This window comes from Numida meleagris, chromosome 2 (assembly GCF_002078875.1).
Source record: "Numida meleagris isolate 19003 breed g44 Domestic line chromosome 2, NumMel1.0, whole genome shotgun sequence".
Lineage (NCBI taxonomy): Eukaryota > Metazoa > Chordata > Aves > Galliformes > Numididae > Numida > Numida meleagris.
In genome coordinates this window covers 94678335-94683934 of record NC_034410.1, presented here as the reverse complement: position 1 = coordinate 94683934, position 5600 = coordinate 94678335, and the positions used below count along the sequence as shown (strand labels likewise).

The window sequence follows — 5600 nt, the reverse complement described above, 5'->3', positions numbered from 1 at the left end:
TTCCTTATCGAGAACAGGATATTGAAGCTTAGCACCTATACCATTTTAGTAAAAAAAAACAGCTGAGGTTACCAGGACTTCTTAGCCATTGTATGGGAACTGTTGAGTCACGGCCTAAACTACTGATTGAGCACCTGGAGAAAAGACCCAGTCATCCCTGGGAGCACAGGTGAGGGCAATTCACTGTGTGACCGGAAGGTGTGCAGCCTGCCTCCACCTCTCTTAGGCCTCATTTAAGGCTGACTGCCACTGAGCAAGGCTCTTTTTCTGGACATCCCTTCTTGGTGGAGCTTTTCCCTGTGAACCTAGATCTTTGGAGATAGGTAAGCAGTCTTCTTTCCTTCCTTTGTAGTGCCTTTCTATTGTACTGATCTTTCTGTCTTTATGTCTCTCTTGTAATGCCTTTCCCATATATTGATTTTTTAATTGCTACAGCCATTTTACTTGCATTCCCTAACAATGGATCCATCCTTAAAATTTTTTCTGAATATTCAGTTTGTGCTTAATCCTGCTTGGACTGATAGTTCAGGAATTATAGACAGCTTTTAAGAAAAAATGTAGTTCAGTAATACAAAACCAAAGGAGTAACAAATAACAGAAATAATACAGCCTGTTCTATTTTTCTGATTTGACAGAAAGAAAACAGAACAGACACATATCTGAATGCAAAGAAATAACCTCTTATATACTACTGTTTATTGCATGAAAACGTAAGTTCTCTTGCAATTTGTATTTCATTGGTCTCATTTTCTGTACACAAATAAACAATTTTGGAAGGTTTACAGAAACTGTTGAATAAAGGTGTAAAGGCATAGAAGAATTTTAAATCACAGAGTAGGAAAGAGGATACAGCTTTTTAAACAGCAAATATTTCAAATTCCTGGGTTCTTTGCTGGTGAGGAGTTTAGTTTGCCTCTCGCAGCATTCAGTAGCAAATACTTCTGAGGCTCCATGTTTTTGCTTTCACACTGACTTCTGTCATTAAGTTACTGATCTTTTTTTTGACTCAAGGAAGCTTTAATACAATACCTTCCACTGAATTTTGAGTTATATATTAACTCTAAGCAAATTACTGTACGTTTTTGTAAGCCTAACTTATTCTTAGTGATCATTTAAAAGAACAGCCAACCATGTGAAATTTTTTTTTTCAAATGAAAGTGTTATGAATTGTAGCCTTCATGTTCAGGTAATCATACTCCATGACCTTCTGTTTCTGAAATTGTTTTCTTTTTGCTGTTACATTGCACGGAGCTCAGTAGGTCCCGGATGTTATGGAAAATAAATAGTTCCACAAATCTATAGAAGTGCTTCACCAGACAGTGGCGATTTCTCTAAGGGTATCCAGCTCTCTATACCTGCTCATTCAGGACTATTAGACCACCTAGGATGGAGGAAGACCGCTCAGCACTTTAAACATAGTAAGACACAGCATATGATGCTGCTACAAAATGAGTCATACTGGTGAAATAGTCTGCTCCAATGGAGTAGCTCTAGTTCTGTCACAATCTTGATCAAAGGGAGTCTGTCTCATTGCTTGGTCGTGGCTGGATGGACACTCACTTTCTGACCATGCCAGAAGAGTTTAGCCAACCCATCTGTTTCTAATTCAAGACTTGTGGTCCAGAAATATGAGTGGTTACATGAAAGAAATTGAACTTGCTGTACTAATTTATGCTTGTACAAAATACAGAGGATGGTACTGGTGGATCTAAATAAAAACCTAATTAATGGATTAATGGTGGTAGTGCTTCTGTTGTCTTTTTAATAGAAAAATGGGCCACTGTGAATATATTGTATCATAGAACATGTTTTTTTCTGTCTTCTGTTTATCTGTTTCTCTTCCAACCAGCTGATACAGCTGATTTTTTTAGGCACTTTGGCCTGAGTAGTCGAACATGACAGCTCTTTACAATGTTTAGTCACCTAAATAACTATGATTCAATTTTCAGAAGTGTTTACCATTCACCACTCACATTGACTCTGATGGGACTAGGAAAAAAACTCAATCTCCATAAAAGATGTTTTATATTTAATCAAATGGAGTATAGGCTGCCCTCTTGGTCTAATTCATGTTTATATATGTATATATATACACAGGCATGTATTTACTTGTACATATATACTTGAATATGAAAAGAAAAAGTACTTACAAATTTATATTCTCAGTGGACTGAAAACATAATGACTATGAAATTTTGAAGGAGTACAGATCTGGGTTCTATAGCTTTCCTTTTCCCCTGTGAAAATGGAAGTGATGTTTGGTCAGATGATCCATCTGTTGTCATTAAATTCCTTATGGGGCAGTAGTATCTGGTGTCATCACAGGTGGCATGCTTGGAACTGAGGAGTTCAATCCCCAGTGTTTAGTCATTTTATATTACTTTGCTATGGCACATGGATTACTGAAGTCTAAGGGATGCTAGTAGCCTTGGGCACGCAAATGTAACTGTGTGCTAGAGGGACTCCTTACTGTAGTTTTGCTTTTTGAGTGTGTTGCACATGCCTCAAGTTAGAGAAATCTCAATTATGTGTGAGGACCATCTGTGTGTTAAGTAGCCTTAGGATCAGGAAAGTGATCCATCAGTTTTAAACATCCCTTGTACCTCAGCCCTTATCTGGTATACCCTATCCCCTAAGTTTTCTTTTTTCCTTGAGTATTGGTTAAGAATCTTCTGTTGTGAGAATGCATAAAGCAGACATATTGATATGCAGATATATCCAAATAACAGATACCTAGAATTTTTAAAGATTATATATAGGAATGTAGTAAGAGTATGCTAATTGAAATATTGAGGCTCTATACGCTTACTGGGAACACTTAATTTTTTAGAACATTGTCATGGTAGCTATGCGTGCTTTGTAATTCTAGGGAATATGTTTCTGATTACCAGTTTGCTGCTTAGCTCCATAACATGAGCACAAATCTAAATGAAAGCCTTTATCTGAGCCTGTGGTCATATGTCATCCTATCCAACTGGGCAATAAAACAGCAGGACCAGGCTGCTGTTAAATAATACAAAATGTGATATATGGATACTGAGGTAAATGTGTGCTTACATAAGTTATTCCTATCCAGTGTTGTTCTGCTTTGCATTTCCGAGGTAAAAGAAAATTATGAATAGAACAAGGATGTCCACATTTGGAATGTCAGCATTCTCTGTGACATTTAAAGCTTATGAACAATTGCTCTGTGTCTTCCAGAATTGACTTGTGTTTGCCAGATTAGTAGTTTTAATATAGACATTGTCTGATGTTGATAAATCAGGCAGAATGTGACAAAATCAGAGCTGTAACAGAGAGCTTGTCAATACTGTATTATATTTGATACACCTACTATGTATGCACATATATACAAAAAATGTGTATCTCTAAAGATAGCATGAAGCCAATTTTCATACATTTCAATATCGTAAGACCTACTAATACACCTAAAAATGACTCTAGTCTATAATAAACAGAACTTTTTGTTAGTATCTGAATATAATATTTGAACTAGAGAGATTAATATCTTTGGAAAAAATGTCACTCCCTCAATCTCTCCATTATCATTTGTACAAAATCATGCCAATTTTCTCAACATGACCTCAGTTTGATGTCCTTCTAATAAATATATACAATAGCTAAATAATAAACACAAATTCTTCTGCTTTGTTCTATTCAACCATGCTTCATCAACCATGTTCTTATGCTAAGGACTCATCTTTGTATTACTCTCCCTATATAGAACATATAAGAACGAATCCCAGTTCCTGGAAACCTTTCACATAATATCTTTCAATCTAGCTTTCATTCTTCTTATAGTTATTTCAGGAGTGAGAGTAGAACATTACTGGTAGCTACAGTGTTTATGGAAGAAAAATTAAAAAATAAAAGGAAATGGAGGAAAGACAAAGGAGAAAGAAGCCTTTGTTTGAAGTACTGGCTGCTGCTGCTTTTTTGTGCTTCCATTTTACAGCTAGCATTGTCTGTGATTTGTTTCCCTTACCAGGCATGCCAGTGCTGCTCAGAACACTGGCTGTAGAGCATCACAGGGTGGGTGTAATGAGAAATCTGCTAGTGTATCCCTTCTGCCTCTGCCAAAATAGATGTTAAAATCTGTTTTTTGGGCTGCTCACTCTAAACTGAATAGCTTTTCTGTCCTTCAGAGCTACATGACTCCAGGAGTGCCAAGCACAGCTAAGGACCTTGGCTTCTGCCCTACTGTTGCCCTCCTGCCTGATCACATGCTGCCTGTGGTAGCTCAGCTGCTCACCATGTTATGGGTGTTCCTGGAGGGCTCCTGTGGATTCTGAAGAGCCCTTGAAAGAAAATTAAGTCCTTGAGACTGCAGTAACATCAGACCATAACTCTGAATGCATAGGATTTTGCAGAGCTTAATCTGTACATGTATCCTGCTGATAAAATTCTTAGCTATTTGCTAAAAAAAATTAAGTCTTGTCTTTTCAAATTTAAATTAAAACTTCCTCTAATGTCATATTCCTCTCTACAAACAGTTAAACCAAAAAAAAAAAAAAAAAACAGGAAGTCCTGGACTCAAACCCAAAGCAGATTTTGTCTTAACAGATCTTACAGGTCTAAATAGTCACTGACATAATGTCAGCATGCCATATTCCTCCCTTCAAAGAGGGAGAAACACAAAACTCTGACAGTACTGAACAATGTTTCCTGTATTCATAATAAGAAAAATTCTGAGAACCTAAGTGGGCAGAATTATCATGGAGTATGAGCTGCATCTTTGGTCTCTACTATTCCAACTTTGTATTTCACTTTTAAAGCACTCTGCTTTTAAACATCTTTGCTTCGGTAAGGATGTTTTCCATCTTAGTAAAAAAAAAAAATCTGAATTAACATCAAGTATTGCATTTGACCCACTTTTTGGAATTGTTTATCTGATTCTGTGGAGTTAGCTTGCTTTATTTCTTACGCTGATGCACTAATGAAAGTGCCCTTAGTGCAAGTCCATACTGTTTCCATTCTCCATCTATTTTTCATGTGTGATATAGAACACTTTATTCTGTGTAAATGATTTTTCTTGATCCAGTGCTTTGGTGTCTTTGTAACTCTTTGAATTAGATTATTAAATTATACTTTTTCAACTTCCAGATCACACAGTAAAGCCACAGGTGATGTTTCACAATAATGCTTGTTGGGTGTGCTTGAAGCTTGATATAATTTTACATGAATTCTTCACATTATTTTTAGAAAACTGCTTCTGTGTTATATTAATTTTGTGGAGCTGTATCTAGGACCCATTTGCTATTAAAAATAAAAATGTAAAAGGGAATCATCCACTGAAACTGAAATGCATTTTATGAAGTCAATTTTTTTTATGTGGCAATATTGGCAGAATGAGTCATCCTTCTAACCTGTGGTTAACTGAGTGCAAGCTTATATCTGAATGTTTTGCCTCTTATAGTCTCACCTCTTTTTTTGAAAACTACGTCAGATGAGGTGCAGAGTTTCAGTCTATCATTCTACTGTGTCAACCAATTCTGCACCTGCCACCACACAATATGAGCAAAGAGCATTTCCCAAATCAAAATCTGGAATGTGAACATCTTACTTTGTATTAGGAAGGGCAAGAAACAGGTCAAGCTGAG

General features: G+C 36.4%; 1 long non-coding RNA gene across 1 annotated transcript; it reads left to right on the top strand.

Moving 5' to 3' along the window:
* On the top strand, positions 226–1772 carry LOC110394600. The gene is made up of 3 exons (XR_002435733.1): positions 226–323; positions 636–710; positions 1257–1772. It is a non-coding gene; the product is annotated as an uncharacterized LOC110394600 (long non-coding RNA).